The sequence below is a fragment of the Callorhinus ursinus genome, unplaced genomic scaffold (genome assembly GCF_003265705.2).
Source record: "Callorhinus ursinus isolate GAN/ISIS: 27379988/994484 unplaced genomic scaffold, GSC_fseal_2.0 scaffold7, whole genome shotgun sequence".
NCBI lineage: Eukaryota > Metazoa > Chordata > Mammalia > Carnivora > Otariidae > Callorhinus > Callorhinus ursinus.
Window position 1 is genome coordinate 51871011 of NW_027397069.1, and position 18979 is coordinate 51889989.

Here is an 18979-nt window from a genome sequence, read left to right on the forward strand (position 1 = left end):
ATTTTGTATTATCATGAGCTTAAGTGTAGGAAAGTTCCCAAGTCAGCTAATGCAGTAGATTCTCATCATGTGTGAGTTCTGTTTTTGTGAATTTGCCCACTTGCTAAGGCTTATCTGTAACCCCAAATCAGTACCCATGGTAGTTTTGTGGTCATTTGCAGACATGTGTAGGGGTGACAAAAAATTTGAGATGCTAAAAGTTGAGGTTGCACCAGGGGACGCTCTCCTTTCCTGCTTCAGCTCTCATATTATGTCCTTTACAGTTGGGCTACACTTTTTGCAGTTTCTGTGTTTTTTGTTGGTGATTTCACTATTTAAGATGCTACCAAGCTAGTGCTAAAGTGTTGCCTAGTGTTCTAAATGCGAGACCCAAAGAATACAAATATACTAATTTAAAGGGATACATGCACCCCTTTATTTATAACAGCATTATTTACAATAGCCAAGTTAGGGAAGCAGCCCAAGTGTCCATCAATGATGAATGGATAAAGATGTGGTATATATACAATGGACTATTACTCAGCCATAAAAAAGAATGAAATCTTGCCATTTTCATTGAAATGGATGAGCTAGAGAATATCATGCTAAGCAAAGTAAGTCAGTCAGAGAAAGACAAATACTGTATGATTTTACTCATACGTGGAATTTAAGAAACAAAGGAAATGAGAAAAGGGAAGGAAAAAAGAGAGAGAGGCAAACCAAGAAACAGATTCTTAACTATAGAGAACAAACCGGTGGTCACCAGAAGGGAGGTGGGTGGGGCGTGGCTGAAACAGGTGATGGGGATTAAGGAGGGCGCTTGTGATGAGCACCGGGTATTACATGGTAGTGTTGAATCACTATAGTGTGCACCTGGAGTGAATATTACACGGTATGTTAGCTAACTGGAATTTAAACGAAAACTTAAAAAAAGAAGAAGGTATGATGTGTCTTTTGGAGAAAATGTATGTTAGGCAGCTTTGTTCAGGCATGAGTTTATAGTGCTTATACTATGGGCACAGTGCTAATGCATCAACAACATATATCAAATTAGGGGTTTTATTTTTTTTATTTTCATTTGTTTTTAAAGATTATTTACTTTAGAGAGAGAGAGAGAGAGAGAGAGAGCATGCGTGAGCACAGGCAGGGGGAGGGGCAGAGAGTGAGGGAGAGAGAGAGAGAATCTCAGGTGACTCCCCCCTGAGCACGGAGCCTGACCCAGGGCTCAGACTCACAACCTTGAGATCATGACCTGAGGCGAAATCAAGAGTCACCTGACTGAGTCACCCAGGTGCCCCAAATAAGGGGTTTTAAAACAGAAACACACACAAAAACAAGGTCATGTATTGATGGGTTGACTAAAATGTGACATACCTAACCCTGTGTGCCCCCTAGTAACAGTGCTTTGATATTTGCTAATCCAGTGTTCGAGATGACTTTGTAGGACAGAACCTACCAGATTAAAATAATGAGGATCAACCCTATGTGGGAGCTCCTTTCCTTCCATCCCACTTGTTTTCTCCAACATTTCTAAGAGCGTAGTTAGACTGTACACCATAGTACCTCACCATCAGGACCAGAAGTTCTGGGAACTTTGCGGGGTACTTGCTACCATTCTGTAGCTGTTGGTCTGTCCCTGCAAGTGTGGAAATGTGTTGGCATGCCGGTCCAGAACCACACATCTAGTAAAATGGAGCAGAATTTAAACTTCACAGTTTCTGAGGCCATTTCAGAGTAAGTCCACCTATATTGTACTTTTTCCTCCGCAAGATCCAGAATCACCATTTCTTTACGTGTAAAATAGCCTCTTTGGAGCAGCCCTAGGGGTGGTTTTTCTCTGGTGCCCCAGTTCAGTGTACAATCTGTATAAAAATAGGCAGCCCAGGAACTTGGCCGTCTCGGGGGGATAGTTGCAGATTCATAGAAAACTTTTGCATCTGAATGGATGATATTCTACAGGCTCAAGAAAAAGTCCAGTTTCAGAAAATTCAAGGGAAAAATACCTTTCTGTACTCCCTACAACTTTTTTTTTTGTAGTTTCACACTCCACCCACCACCCTATCCCACCCCCTGAAAAAGAAAAGGACACAAACAAAACAGCCTTGTTCTGTGTTTTGAGGAAATGGTTTTGTGAGGCTGTTCGCTTGGACAATGAATTCAAGTGTCAGAACTTCCGGATGGGCTTTCGGGAAGAGAAATGTGTGCTGTTGCAAAGCCTAGGGTTCAGCTCTTGACAAGTTGTCCTCTGCTTACAGAGCCATGGGTAGCACTGCGGTCTGTACCCCAGAACGAAACACTGATGTGTGCGTGTACATACGTGTGCACACATGTACATATGTGTACACACGTGTGTACATATATGTGCACGTGTGCATGTGTACATGTGTACATTATATATCATTGTATATGTATGTATACATGTATATGGTTTGTGTATAATGTATATACATATACATTTATATATATATTAAATTATGGTAAAATACACATAAAATGTATCATCTTATCCACTTTTAAGTGTTCAATTCAGTAGTGTTCAGTGTACTCATTTGCTGTGCAGCCAGTGTCCACAACTCTTTCCATCTTGCAAAACTGAAATTCTGTACCCCGTTCTCCCTGCTCCCAGATCCTGGAAACCCCCATTCTACTTTGTGCATGCATGCATGTGGCTACTCTCAGTACTTCATATGAGTGGAATCATTCAGTATTCGTCTTTTGGGGACTGGCTTCTTTCACTTAGCATATCATGTCTTCAGAGTTCATCCAAGTTGTAGCACATAGCCGAATTTCCATCCTTTTAAAAACTGAATACTATTCCCTTGAATGTATATTACATTTTGTTCATCCATTTATCTGTGGATAGACACTTGGGTGGCTTCCATCTCTTGGCCGTTGTGAATAATGCTGCTGTGACCGTGGGCATAAAAATATCTGTTTGAGTCCCTGCTTTCAATTCTTTGGGCATATACCCAGAAGTGGGATTGATGAATCTTATGGTAATTCTATTTTTAACTTTTTGAGGAACCACCATGCTGCATTCCATGGCAGCTGAACCATTCTACCTTCCCACCAGCGGTGCCCACGGGTTCCAGTTTCTCCACATCCTCGCCAACACTGATTATTTTCTGTTGTTTCGTTTTTGATAGTAGTCACCCTCATGGGCGTAAGGGATCTCACTGTGGCTTTGATTCACATTTTCCTAATAATTAGTGATGTTGAGCATTTGCTCATGTGCTTCTTGGCCATTTGTATATCGATCGTCTTTGGAGAAATGTCTACTTCAGTTCTTTGCCCATTTTTTAATGGTGTGGTTTTATTGTTGTTGAGTTGTGATTTTTCCTTATATGTTCTGGATATTAAATGTTACCCAGTGTCAAATGTGCTAGTTATGTTGAATGTTAAATGTGTTGGTCCTTTATAGGAAAATGATCCTATTCTATTATCTCACATCAGGGCCTGGGGGACATTTTGCCTCTGTGGTGTCCGGGGGCCATCTTTAGGCTTTGCAGTGTGCAGTGACCACTCGGGCCAGGCTTGTAAACACAGAAATAGAAACATCTTTATTCTAGTAATGTCTTTATGGTTTGGGAATGTGGCTTCTGGTCTTTCAAATCTTGATGTTCTTTGTTTTTTTGGTAAGTGCCTTCTAAACACCTGCATTTGAAATCTTTCAGGTGTTTTGCAGTAGTTTTCCCAGATAGTTGGATTACTTCAAGCCAAGAATAACAGAGTTGGGATTCAAGACCATGAATTGTATGGTCAGGCCTTCAAAGGAAGTATTTATTTTTACTCATTTTTGTTTGCCTTTCCTCGGGTCACAGTCCTTATTGCTGCTCCCTGTGCTGTTATTACCCTAAATTGAGTTTACTACTGAGCCTAAGACAATGTTTTCCAAGCTTTTAAAATCATGACCCCCAGTAGGAAATACATTTTACATTCTGACCAGTTTCATATACACGTACACATACACACAACTGAACCTAATGTATTTGTTGTAATGAGTATAATAGTTATTGCTAAGGATATGTATTTCCTTTTTTTTTTTTTTTTCATGTTCTGTCATGATAGTCAACTTTTCTGCTTACAACTGATTGCCTGTTGCTGGGGATTCTGTCCCACGTTAAAGCAATTTGCTAGCAAAAGTCATGCTGGCTCTAGTTGCTATTGAATTTTACCTGCACTGCTGCTCCTTGGGAGGTGGGAGCAGATTGAACTTTTCATAGAAACAGCTTTATGTGTGGAGGGAGAGGTTGCTCACCAAGGAAGACTCAGCAGGATGGAAATCACACAGCAGCCCACCCCATCCCTTAAAAGCATAGGTTCATGTCGCCTTGAAAGTGTGCCCTGTCACCCATCTCGAGGATGCTTTGAGGGGATGGGCTGATTCTCTTTTCTCTCTCTTTCTCACACTTGCTAACACGATGTGTGGAGAAAACGCCTCAGCTTCAGGTGCCATAGTCTTTTAATCCTCCCTCTTCATTCCTCCAGTGCTTTTTCTTCCTTCCTACGGAAAACGGAGTTATGTACAGCGAGAGATAAACAGACTGTACGGAATGGCCTGAGGGGTGACTGGCTTGGGAAGCGGAGACTGCCCGTATGTTAAAGTTTCTGTTCGAGGCAAGTTAAGAGGAAAAGACTCTTTAAGGAAAAGTAAGATGACAGAATTTTAAAAAACGAATACAGGGGATGATTAGCAATGATCTCACTGGTCAGAGGGAAAGAGAGGCTTTTAAATGACTTTTAAATGGCTCATTACTTAAGGTTGATTTAATGTCGTCCAGCAATCTGAATTTTCTTATCCAATCCTTTTAAATCCAGATGGGGTTTGGCTCTCCCTGAAATGTCACAAAGCCGTAAGAGAATTTGAGTCTTAGGTTAACAAGGAGTTCCATAGCAATGTTTAGGTGGCCGGCTACCCCCTACCTGCCAAGCCCAGCCCCGTTGAGTTTCTGTTGGCCCCAGGAAGATCCTGCAGGACCAGGGGCTTTTTGCAGGTGGCAGGTCTCTCTGCAAGGTCACCAGCACCTGGGATGTTAGAAACATGAGCTTGGCTTGCATCCTGGTGGCAGCTCTGCTGTCCAACTCTTGAAATCAACTAACGAGTCCAAGTTTTCAGCTACTTTCCTTTTTTATTGGGGGGAAAGAACCTGTTTGATAAACCTGAGAATTAATAGCTGGTCAGTTGTAGTTGGGGTGCAACCTGGATGTGTTTGTGTCTCCCTTACTCGCAGCATTGTCGTGTGCATTAGAGATCATGGATCCAGCTGTGGTTTAATAGTGGCAACGTGGAATGTGGATTCAAAAGATCATGTCTGAATCTCATTCTAGCCATGTAGCCTTGAGAAAGCCACTTAACCTGTCCATGCCTCAGAGGTATCAGGAGGAAGAAATGTAGCTAAGAATAGTTGGCCCTGAGGAATCCTTAGTTCAAATGAAAAAGAGCCTGGATTTTCAAAGGTGGGAAGGTCTTTGCAGAGGATCTAGCTTCATTCTATGACTGAGACCCAGAGAAATTTAAGTGCGTTTTGGTTGTTCCCTTACTGTGTCAGTGGTAGTGCCATGATCACCACCCAGAACAGGTGTCAATTAATCTGGAATGGAGTGTCCACAGGATTAAGAGAACTGGTTTTGGATTAGTCTGTAGTGGGTCTGAATTATTCCCTCACAGTTTATTGTCTCTGTAATCTTAGACAAGCTACTTAACTCCTTGCAGACTTAGTCTTCCCATGGGATTAAATAATAAGAATCTTTTTTTTTTTTTTAACTTACAGGGGTGTGGTGAGGATTGAATGAGGTAAGTTTATGTAAAGCTCTTCACAAAATGGCTGGTGCCCAGAAAATGCTCAGTGTCATTATTATTTCCTAATCAAAGGATGTTGCTTTTGGGGCGCCTGGGTGGCTCAGTTGGTTAAGCCTCCGACTCTTGGTTTTGGTGCAGGTCATGATCTCAGGGTCATGAGATTGAGCCCTGCATCAAGCCTCACATCAGGCTCAGCCCACAGCATAGAGTTGGCTTGAGATTATTTTCCCCTTCCTCTCTCTTCCCCTCTGCTCCTTCCCCTGCTCGCACACGTGTGTGCATGCGTGCTCTCTCTCAAATGTAAAATCTTAAAAAAAAGATGGGGAGGGATATTGCTTTTGATCCTCCTCCAGCAATATGCTCTGTGAACACCAGGCTGAAGTTCTCTGCAGTCAGAGTGGTTTTGATAGCCATTGTTCAGTACTGAAAATTAACAAAAAAAGGAAGTAAATTTAAATAAGTTTGTTTCTTGCTGAATACATGGCTATATTTTTATAATAAAATGACTGCATTTTGTGGCTCCATCTTTTAAATAACTTTGTGCCTGTCACAGTTTCCATGATCTTCTTCATTTTATGCTCAAGAGATACGGACATTCTCCAGATTACTTCTTTTTGGCATGGCATTGTATTTGGAGCATGGGTGTGTCTGATCACTAAGGGAGTAACAAAGCCACACTGTGGAGATCTGAGGTGTTGGGAAGCTGTCCAGTTTCCTCCGCCTGACCCTGACTCAGGTCTTCCCTGAAGTCTTCAGCCAGCCCCATTCTCTTTCTGTCAGTGGGCCTCCTTACATAACCCAAAGGGTTGTTTCCAGAGCTAGTGTCCGCAGAAGTGTCCTGTGTCCGGTAGTAAAGAACTGGGAGAGAGTTCTTATGTAGCACCAAAGCAAGTAGTTGAAGTAGAAAATTGTGGATGCTTACACTGAATGCCATCAATAAATTGAGAATTATATCTATCATGACAGCTTAATTCTATTAGAAAACTTCTTAAGTGTTGACAAGTTTTAAGTATCTAAAAACACCTTTAATCTTAACCTTCACCTTTTTAAATCAGATGCTTTAATATTCAAAGTACTGTGAAAGAGGTTATGTTCTGCAGAACCCAATGACTGTCTCGAATAATGATAATAAACCCTTTAATTTCAATGATATACAGATTTTTGGGGGGTACAATGATAGTCTCTAAAATAAGTTTTCCTTAATATTGTTGAACTTTCTTTTTAAAATTAGCTTGTCGACCTCCCACCCCCAATTTGTTTTGCTGGCTCCATTAAATTTTTCCTCATGTTATAGAGTACCATGAAAGAGTATTAAAACAAGTAGGTATGGGGTTGTCAGATTTAGCAAGTAAAACTACAGGACACTCAGGCCACCTGGGTGGCTCAGTCGGTTAAGTGTCTGATTCTTGGTTTTGGCTCAGGTCATGATCTCAGGGTCCTGGGATTGAGCCCAGCTCAGGCTCCGCACTCAGAGCCGGGTCTGCTTAGGACTCTCTCTCCCTCTGTCTCTCTCTCTCAAATAAATAAATAAATAGATAAATAAATAAATAAATAAAATCTTTTTAAAAAGTACAGGACACTCAATTTACGTTTGAATTTCACATAAACAATGAATTTTTTTTAGTATAGGTATCTCCTGTGCAAGAGTTAAATATGAGTTTCAGATAAACAAGAAATACTGTTTTAGTGTATCTCCCATGCAACATTTAGGACATAATTACACTAAAAAAATTATTGGTTATTTATTTGAAATTCAAATCTAACTCTCATGAATTTTTTTGTGGGTTGTGTGTGTATTTCCCATATGCATGAGTTAAATTTGTCTGCCTTTTCTCCCCCATGATGTTGCATAAGCGTGAACTATTGCTGGAGCAGAGCAGGCTGAACTTAAGTCTTGTTGGTCTGGTTCTGCCTTCAGCCTCTGACTTCCTCCAGGGTTTCTCTTTTTCTCTTTTTTTCATGATCCAAGAACTGAGACGCACCAGAACAGTCTGGTGGGAATTTGTGACGTGCTTTGAGCTAGGTGAACTCAGAGCATAAGAATTTTCATCTCACCCCAGCACTATCCACAGTTTTCAGCCCTGTCTCAGGAACCAGACACTGTGCTGACTGTTGTCAAATTAGCAACAGGAAAACTCTTTTAGTCCTAATGCACTGATGAGAGGGAAAGGTGCAGACGAGAATATTCTGGGCCATACTGGATATCGGCTGAGGTGTGAGTAAAACCTCAGATGGATGAGAAAACCGTTGGGCTGCGTGGCAGGCAATTAGGTCACGGTGCCGGTTCCTCAAGCAGTTGACCTGTTAAGTCCTCAGGAGAGACAAGCTGGTTAGCACAGGGCAGCCCTGAGAAGTGTGTTGAAAGAGTGATCTTCACCTTCCCATTCCACATCTTAACTATCCTGAGTTTAAAACAGTTTTTCTCCAAGAAAATTTGGATTGACATTAAAACACACGTGTCTGGAATTATCTCTTTGAGTCCTTTATAAACAAATAGACCAAGACGTGGAAGGGCACACCTTAGGTTACAGAGTGTTTTCCTGGGCTGGGCTCCAGAGCTTCCTGACTCTTGAACAATAATGTGTTCTTTCCATGCTCCTTTATGTATTTATTTTGCAGCAGCCTTATGCTTTTTATCCATTCGTCTCCACTTGGAAACATACTTGTGTGCTTCAAGAGCAGAGGTACAGAAATTGTGAGTTTTTTTCTGTTTAGAGACTCCATAGACTCTGTGTGCTGAGGGGTGAGGGAACAACTCCTCCCCCTTCCCCTCCTCCCCCCCATTCCTTTCTATCCCCCCCCTTTTTCTTAAAAATCATAGTATATTTTTTTCTCATCATGTGCCTGTAAATATTTTTATTGGGCATTCTTGACTGGGATTTCTAAACATCCTGATAGGGGAAGTTGGGTATTTCTTCATGTGATAAATTCCTTAAGGAGAGAGTTGAGTAGTTTTGATTTTTAGTTTTCTTTTTTCACTCAGTTTTCTTGCTGTCCAAAAATGTTACATTTCTGGTCATAAGGTCAACACCCAAGCTGTAATTTGTGATAATGACTGAAAGATGTGATTGGAATTCTTATTTTAGGTTCAATAGGGACCATTCACTTATAAAACAGAAGATGCCAAAACTAGGAGGTTTGATCTAGCTCAACACTTACCCTCACTGGAGGAAATGGAGACTCAGATATGTGAAGTGACTTCCCCAAACTCACACAGCAGAGTTAGTGGAGAAGCTGTGAGTAGGAAGGGCTGGGTTGCCAAGCTCCAGAGCAGAACTTTCTCCCAACTGTTGAAGAAAAAAGGAGTTCAGGATGGTTTACCTTTTCAGGTAATTGAAATAGTCCTTTAAGTTCCCCAATTCTGATTTTAACAGTATTTTGGTGGCAGTCATTCTGAAATACTTTACCTTCTGAGGTCTGAGTTGATGACGTAGAACCTACTTTAACCTTTTCTCAGTTTCCTCCTCCTCCTCATTATCTTCTGAGCATCAGTTATTTGTGTCTTAATACATGGATGCCCTTTGCTACTATGAAATTGAGCCCTTTGCCCTTGGTTACACTAAAACTCCAGTGTGACAGGCCTCTTCAGGGCATAGGCCTGATTTTATAACTTTTTGGTGTCCTTCTTCCTTGTCAGTTGTCAATTTTTTCTCCCTTCACTGGTGATATTTATAATAGCATTTCCTTGCTCCCCAGTCTCACTTTGCTGCATTTATTTTTGTGGTGCACCAAGAAATCCCAGATCTCTTGGAAGTATGTATATTTGGTTTATATTTTTGAAGAGAGATGTTCTGGATGAGTGGGTACCTTTTGGGACTGGTGGGATTTGGGAAGGATATTTATTTTTGTGCTTTTCTATAAATTGGGACTTTCTTTAAAACAAAGATTAAATTTTTTTAAAATTAGAAACAAGGCCATTTTATTTGGAAACGTAATATGCATGAGTGATAAATAGATTCTGAGTGAGGATATTCTTGCCCTGAGACCACGATCCATGTTACTTCTTCTCATTGGAGAGGTTGATGTAAAGTTCTACTTATGTTTTAAACCAAGCCCACGGGCCCCCTTTACTGCGATGTCATTGTCTTTGACGACCTGTCTCAGCTCAGACTCCAGAGCACTGCTCTTGTAGTTCTGGTGGGGCATTTGCCACATTTTGTTTTTTTTCCCCTCTGTGCCTTTCCTGTCCTCTCCTGGGCGTATTCATCTCTGTTGTCTTAGGCCTTCCCCTTAGTGTCTAGTGCTGAGCCATGTGCTTAGCAGGTATCCAGATGATGTAAATATTTGTGGAGTGACATTTACAGTGGCTTGCCATTTGCCATTGTTTCTTACCTAGGGGATTTGAGATTTGTCTTGATAATCGAGGCTGTCTGCTCTGTGACTCCAGGAATGTAAGAGACAGCTATCTGTCTAAATCCAGAAAATGTTATGAGACATTCCATTAGACAGGCCCCGCTCGGCGTTTCTGGATCTAATAGGGCAATCCGCCTTTTAGGGGTAGAGTAGCTGAGGCAGAGAAAGAGAGTTTGGGATAACCAAGGTCATGTAATGAAAAGTATTGAATCAGAAAGACTTCAACCTAATTTAATCCATTGGTAGGCTGAAATTGTATATATATATATATATTTTGAATGAAAACCCCAATTTCCAAAGGCTTTTCCATTTTCAGTTACATTGAAATATAATCCATTAGTGTGGTAAGGCAAAAAATTATCCCCACCCCCAATAGGTGTCCCAAGTCCTTTTTCTGTAGCCTGTGAATACATTTCCTTACATGGCAGAAAGGAGTCTGCAGATGTGATTGAGTGAAGGATCTTGAGGTGGGGGGATTATCCTGGATTTTCCCGGTGAGTCTACCATAATGACAGGCATTCTTATAAACAGGAGGCGGGAGGGTCAGTCAGAGAAGGAGATGTGATTGACAGGATGGAAGCAGAGGTGCCAGTGACACAGGGCCATGAGCCAAGGAATGCGGGCAGCCTCTAGAAGCTGGAAGAAGCAAGGAGTGAGGCTCCCGGAGGAACCCAGCACTGCCCACTCCTGGATTTTAGCCCTGTAAGACCCAGTTCTGACTTCTGACCCCCACAACTGTAAGATGATACATTTGTGTTGTTTCAAGCTCCTAGGTTTGTGCTGATTTGTTATAGCAGCTGTAGGACCTAATACAGTCTGTATTCAGATGTTTGTTGTTTCTTAACTCCTGTCGGGCTACGAGTGCCCAGATGCTTGGACCAGAATGAAGAGAAGAGGTTCTCACATGGTGCCAGGCTACAGAACTTTCTGTTTCTATATATTCTCAAGTGACCAGAAGAAGATCCTTCACACACAGACTGCCCCATATACTCTGCAGCAACACACACGCACACACATACACACGACTGCACTTCAGTGGAAAGAGTTGAGAGAAAGAATGCATATTTCAGTTGGTTTTAGCTAACTGAGTGCGTTGAGTGTGCAGATGCTGCCTGGATTCTGAAAAGATGCCCAAGTAAAGGAAGATACAAGCTGTTGCCTCCCTGGGGTTGAGACCAAGACTACTCATTAACAGTTTTAGTGTCAGGTATTTTCTGCTGGAGATAACCGACCCCTCCCTTGAAACATTGCCACTCTCCATGCAAAACATTTAAATTATGATACCACTTTACCAATATCATGTGCAGCATAATATAAGATCTCAGGACCTAAGACACCTAAGGGAAATAATTATCATTTATTGCCTACCAACCAGGTGAACAGCTTCCATGAAAGTTGAGGGGTGGGGTGGGGAAGGGCAGAGAAGGTTAATGGAGAGGTGAGGTTCTCTCTGTGATGAAGATCTTCAGCCCTGGGAGAAGGATCTGCGGCACTAAGTGCATCTGTTTCGTTTCTTTTCTTTTTTTGAGATTTATTTATTTATTTTAGAGAGAGAGAGAGCGAGCATTCATGCACAAGAGGCAGGGGTGGGGGGAAGGGCAGAGGGAGAGGGAGAGAGAGAATCTCAAGCAGACTCCCTTTTGAGTGCGGAGCCCCACACGGGGCCAGATCCTGTGACCCTGAGATCATGACCTGAGCCGAAATCAAGAGTCAGCCGCTCAACCGACTGAGCCACCCAGGCACCCTGTTTATTTCTAATACTGTTAATAATTACCAGTTGGTTTTGAAGCAGGGCTGAGGGTGGGGTATTTTCTCTGCTTGTAGGGCAGTCTAAACTTCCCTCTCCATGAGATACTGGTTTTATAGCCAGAGTTGAAAGGTGATGAGTCACTCTGTGATCAAAGGTCAGGTGAGGAGTTGCTATTGGATGCCCTGTGACCCCATTGTACAATCAGAGCCGTCAGGGATTTGTGAAGGTGGGTCATAGATCATGGATGCCTTTCCAAAGTGAACAGAACTTGGGGCCCAGTGGACATTTATTTACTTTAGTCCAAATCCAGTTTTGTTTCCCAATCTCTTGCATTAATAGCAGTCACAGGGCAGAAGAAAAGTACAGGCATGTCCCCACATCTTTTCCGCATGTGGTGCAAACAGAGAGGGAAGACAGGGGAGACCTACTCTCATCAGCACAGCTGATTTGCTTTGGAGATAAAAAGAGAATTACACATTGTTATGTCTATGGCTGATCATATTTTCCACTGTCAGTGCCTTGTGTCATTTGGGGTAACTTTGACTTTTATTTCCACTCAGTTTGAGGAAAAGACCATAAGACACAATTGGAGTAAATTCTGGAAAAAAGAAGTAAATGCTTCATAGAGTGCTATAAAGTCTTTTCATAATAAGTATTTGATGAACATGCTTTTCTTTTCCATAATTCTTCAGGAAAGTAAATGCACCGTATATATCCCTCTTTTAAGCAAAATGGCCAGAAAACGATGTAGTCCGCTTCTAGAAATGTGGCTTCCCCCCCCTTGCTCATCTCATGAAAGGGAAGTGCGAGGTGTGTAATTGTGTGCTCTGAACTGTATGACGAGTGAACCAGGTGGAAGCAGCCTCTTCCTAATCATTTCTTAGCGTCCACAGAGACTTCAGGTTAGTTGTTCATGACCTTGAACTTGTCATCCTAGTTTAAAATGGGGTTGGTAAATTCTGCACAGAGCGGGCACGGAGTACACCCTCAATCTACTTCATCTGCTGAGACCAGCCCCTTTGTCCCATGCTCCGAGTTTGGACACAAGCATGAGGGTCAAGGCCTGTGTGCCTTCCCCACTTCGTGATGTTGTTCTGGGATGGAGTTCCAGGGCTGTTGCCTTGGACAAAACATCTCCATTCTTTATCCTTAGGGGATGACAGTTTTGCTAACAAGACCTGAACATCAGTTTTCTCCAAGTTTGGGAACCACTTTGTCCCCTGCATGATCCCTATGATGAAAAACTGCATCTTGAGAAAGCTGGCGACAAGGGTACAAGGAAAGAAATCACCTCTTTTTATAAACACTTGATGACTGATCTTTTCTCTTTATTTGAAAGCGAAAGAGTTTATTTAAGGAAGGTCTCAGAGAGAGTTTTAGAATTTCAGAATGAAAAGGGAGTCTCAGATTAACTAACCAAGTAGCTAATTAATTCATCCAACCAGAAGGACTTACTGAACACCTACTGGGTAGAGGATTTTTGTGCTAGGAAATGTGCTTACATGTTGAACACAACAGATGTGGTCCCTGTCTCAAGGAGCTCACGGCCTAGAGGGTAAAAGACAATATTTAAATAATTTTTAAAAATATCTCTAACCAGAAATGGTGAGTCCACCCTAGGAGAGGTTGGGGACTTTGAGAGCATAGGTGGGGAGGGGACCAGATCTAGCCTGGGGGAGGGGGTGGTAGGTCAGGAGAATGAATGGGAATTAATCCAGAGGAGGGAGGAGGTGATCTGACTGTCCCTTCAATGTGGGTAGGCTGAGAAAGGCTTACTTTATGTTCAAAGTCAGCTTTCCTAGGGTAATACTGACTTATCCAGCCTCTTTCAGACCATATAATCCTGTTTTTTTTTTTTTAATTTGAGAAAAAAAAAGTCACTACATTTATATTTTTTCTTTAAAAAACTTGTAAAATTGTATTAATCTATTCACCCACATCTCCATCCCTGGAGGTAATAACAATATCTTTTCCGATGTTTGTTCATCTGCTGTGTTTTGCACCATCCATTACACCAGGACATTTAGGTCTACACTATTTACAAAGTCATCTGGAAATCGATTAGGAAAATGACATAGAATGTAATTTGCTGATCCTGTTAACATACATATTTAAGAGATGGCATAACTTTAAAAATGTTATTTGGGAGACAGTTTTACATCCAAAGTTTGAAACAGCTCTCGAGGTGTAGAGTCCAGAATGCTTAGATTTTTGCTCTCAGTTGGGATAACCTTGGTTTGGGAAGCTATAGGATAAGATTCTGGCCCTCATGTCCTCAGCCGAGTTTGCATCTGAGAGCCGGCCTTGCACTTGTCTCCTAATGAGGTCCTCCGTGGGTCTTCCAAGACAACATCTATTTAGACTAGTGAGGGCCAGCCTTTCTCAGCCTACCCACATTGGAGTGAGCCTTATGTGGACTCAGCTACCACAGCTCCCTTCCTTGGGCTCCTGTGGACATCGGAGGGCTGGTGTATGGACCAGACCTTCTGGAGAACATCCGTGTGGCATCCCAGCACCATTGTGCTCCCACAACCCAGAGCTGCGCTGTCCAGTGCTATAGTCAGTAGCCTCATTTGGCTAAAGCGCACTTGAGATGTGGTGGTACGAATGAGGAATTGGATTTAATTTAATTTAAATTAATTTTTTAAAAAGATTTTATTTACTTATTTGACAGAAAGTGAGAGAGCACAAGTAAGGGGGAGCAGCAGAGGGAGAGGGAGAAGCAGACTCCACTGAGTAGGGGGTCCGACGTGGGACTCGATCTCAAGACCCTGGGATCATGACCTGAGCCGAAGGCAGACACTTAACCGATGGAGCCACCCAGTCACCCCTAATTTAAATTAATTTTAATTTAAACTTTAAAACTGATATTCAAATCCATGATTGGAAAACTTTAGTATATGAGTTTACTTTTTCAGCTGCTAATTTTATGCCATAATGCTTCGGTATTGGGCTTGTTATATTGTGGGCTCCAAGTGTAAATTCATAAAAAGAGCTCACAGTTTTGTTGAAACTCCCACCTCTTTAGAGAGATGGGCTTGTATGTGTTGATTTTGAGGCACCCCTCTTGGCATGAGACCCCTTTGATCACTCTGAGAACCACTCTATTTTCACCTTTGTGTTTTCTGGGGAAAATGGATAGCTCACATACTGGAGCTCTTTATTTTTTTAATTTAAATTCAGTTAATTAACATATAGTGTATTATTAGTTTCAGAGGTAGAGTTTCATGATTCATCAGTTGTTATATGCAACACCCAGTGCTCATCTGGTACAGCGACTCTGGAAAACACTGCGGAGGTTCTTTAAAAAGTTAAAAATAGAGCTACCCTACGACCCAGCAATTGCACTACTAGGTATTTATTCAAGGGATACAAAAGTAATGATCTGAAGGAGCACCTGCACCCCAATGTTTATAGCAGCAATGTCCACAATAGCCAAAATATGGATGGAGCTGTTCATTTTAAGCAGGCTTAGTTTTGCTTTTTCGAAGCAAAATCATAGAAGAAGGAAAATTCTGTACTCCATATGCAGGTCTTGTTAGACAGGCAGATGATTTCTAAGAAAACCCTAAAGTGTTTTGAAGATAACAGAGCTGTTTCCTTACTTATCTTTAAGGCTGTGTATCCTGTTGTTTGTGCATTTGGTCAGTTAAGAACCGAAATTTAAGGAAAATACTTTCATTTCGACCTCTTGAAATCACAGAATGCAATGATTATTTGGGAGGGACCCTGGTTAAGTATATGTGTATACGTGTACCTTAGTGGATCATGTAAATTGTTGAAAGTCAATGATATTTCCTACTCACCTCCAAGGCAGTATAGTTTGCGGTTTATGTACTTGGTCAATTATTGAAGAACCAAAATTTAAGGAAATCACTTTCATTTTACCTATTGAAATCATACAATGGAAGGATTAAGTAATTGTAAATATTCCTGGTTAAATGGATATGTATATATGTACATTGATGGATGACATAATTTAGTGAAAGCCAATGAAAAACCGCAGAAACCTGTAATTTGTTCATTACTATTTTAGATTACCGTAATAGATATTACCAGATTTTCGGTTTCCTTTAAAAAAAAAAAAAACCCATGAGCCTCTAAATTTTTAATTAACTCTTTCTGCTCCCTCTGCATCAGCCATCACTCTCCCCCATCCTGGTCATTTTTCCCTGGATAATAAAATCCCAGCTTTTCTCAGGCTGCTCCCTTCCATTGCTTTAGGTAAGTGGTCTAAAACATGATTTGCCAGAGTTTTGATTTCCCAACGCTGGGTGTTCCTTAGAATTGCTGTGAGAGCTTTAAATTCAGATGCTTGGGCTGTGCTCACAGAGAATCTGATTTAATTGGCCTGATGCAGGACCTGGCTTAAGCCATTTTGAAATAGGTTCTTTGTGACTTGTAGCTGAAGGCATTCCAATAGACACAAGGTAAGTAAGGTGACCACAGAATTTATCACTCAAGTCTGATATGTTCCTGAATGTCTTCTGAATTCCTACTTCCCACTCAAGTTTTTGAAATGGCTTGGTGCAAAACACATTCTTTTCCAGCATTAAAACATTAGCAGGTTGTTTTGTTTCATAAACACTTCCTACTCTTTCTTGGTGAGCCAGGTTGTGTGCATTTTAATCTGGTGATGCTGCCTTCATTAATTATGCCTCTATGTAGTAGTGTGGTGTGATGGTTAGCGATCACTGAATTCTGGGGGCCTTTTGTCTCGTTCCAGAGAGGTGAAATTGTCAAGGAAAGACTAGAAGAATATGAAAAGAGTTTAAGGATGATACGTGAACAAAATCATAAAACTAAAGTCGAAAACATCATAAAACTAAAGTCGAAAAACAATCCTAGTACAGAAAACATTTTTTTTCCCAACAAATAATTATTTATTTATTTATAATAAATAACTGGGGTGCAATGGAAAACAGGGCAGGCAAAGATTTTCTCTCCTAAAACTTGCAAGCACACCAAAAACAAAGACATAAAGGAAATAACTACAAATGTGACAAGCTATAAAACATCAGAATGCAGAATGCTGGAATAGCACAAAATGAGGGAGGTCTGCCTTCATGCCTACTTTAGAGGCCTCTGAAGGCAGACTAGTTTAAAACATTTTTTTAATTTAAATTGAATTTAGGTAACAGATAGTGTATTATTAGTTTCAGTGGTAGAATTTGGTGATTAATCAGTTCCCAGTGCTCATTGTATCAAGTGCCCTCCTTAATGTCCATCACCCAGTTACCCCATCCCCCCACCCACCTCCCCTCCGGCAACCCTCAGTTTGTTTCCTGTGGTTAAGAGTCTCTTATGGTTTGCCTACCTCTTTGTTTTTAATCTTCTTTTATTTTTCCTTCCCTTCTTTTATTTCCTTCCTTCCCTTCCCTTATGTTCATCTGTTTAGTTTCTTAAACTCCATATATGAGTGAAATCACATGGTATTTGTCTTTCTCTGACTGACTTATTTTGCTTAGCATAATACCTTCTCGTTCCACCCATGTCATACAAATGGCAAGATCTCATTCTCTTTGATGGCTGAGTAATATTCCGTTGTGTGTGTGTGTATATATATATATATATATCACATCTTCTTTATCCATTCATCTGTCGGTGGTCGTTACAGAAAGTATTTTTTTTTTAAATGTTGAATTCATGGGGTACCTGGGTGGCTCAGTTGGTTTAAGCATCTGACTCTTGGTTTTGGCTCAGGTCATGATCTCAGGGTTGTGAGATCAAGCCCAACTTTAGACTTCCTGCTCAGTGCAGAGTCTGCTTGTCCCTCTCCCTCTCCTCCTCCCCTGCTCTCTCTCTCTCAAATAAATAAATAAAACCTCTAAAAAATGTTGAATTTATTAAAGACTAGATAACCAGACTGTTCTTAGAGGAAGGAACATGCACGATTAAGGAAATATTTAAGAAAGGAAGTCTTAATAAAATCTGATCTCTAGTGGTAGATGCTATTTCCCAATCACATCTGGAATTTTACCTTGAATCATGTTTTCTGATTGGCATTTTTATTTTTCCTTTGAAAACAAATAATTGGTGGATTTTCCTTGTTTCAGCTCCCTTATATATTATTGTGTTAAGTCTCTCTGGTGGGGGCTGCCAAACTTAGACGAAGGGTATTAGGACCTTCAAGATGAACAATGCCATAAGATGGACTTACTCAATTGTATATCACAGTGCAATATCAAAACATTCTGTCCCAGGAAGAGATGACAGTGACTCAGAAAATCCTGTTGGAGTTGTATTATAATGTAGAAAACCATTTCAGAATTACTGTCTGACATTTGGGCATCTGGGACGCTGACCTCATTCCATGGCCACATGTCCTTATAAATTTAATTGTCAGGGTGCTGTTCTCTTTAGGGCTATGCTGGTTGCATGCCTACACCAATCAGTTCATCGCGTAGCAGTGAGCCTGAGTTCTTGCTCTGATGATTTAGTTCCTATTCATAAAAACACTTCTTCCGTGGCTGAGTGGCGTGGCATAAGATGCAACTATAGCAATTTTCACTTTGTAAAATCCCAGCTTTAGTCTTCCTTCTGTTCAGTCTTCCAGACCTTCCTTGGGGGTATGTCCTGGGACCTGCTTTTGTGTTGTTGTTTGTCCAGAATAAGAGAGACTTTAAGCACAAGAGTTTCAGGAATGTTTTTGTTCCCAAGAATGGATATTTTTCAATTGTATTTTCTTCCAGTACATGCCCAACCAAAGTATTCTTTGTGGATCGTCTTAAAAATTACTTATGATTAAAGGTTTGATGGAAACATTTCCAAGAAGTGTTATACTTGGAGTGTTGGTGAGGATAACCCACCAGCTGAAAACGCACCATTCCTGGTACCTCTCTGCCTTTCTCACCCTCTGCGCCCCGCCCGTAAGGCAACTTTTGTAGTTAGGGTTTGTAAACAATTTGAGTAGCTGCCTTCAGTTTCCCTCCTAGAGTAATTAAACATCATTTCCTGGAAATGCAAACAAGAGACTGAGAATTAAGTTGTGGTAACACATTTGGCAGAGGAATTGTGTGTTGGAAAAAGAAAAATATCCTGGAGTGAGTTTCAGTTTTGCAGATAAGGGAACTGGCTTTATTTAGCGAACTGGAACA

General features: G+C 41.1%; 1 protein-coding gene across 3 annotated transcripts in view; it reads left to right on the top strand.

Moving 5' to 3' along the window:
• Window positions 1-18979, top strand: part of LRCH1 (leucine rich repeats and calponin homology domain containing 1) — a 196589-nt gene that overhangs the window by 40525 nt on the left and 137085 nt on the right. The gene's annotated exons all lie outside the window — the stretch shown is intronic.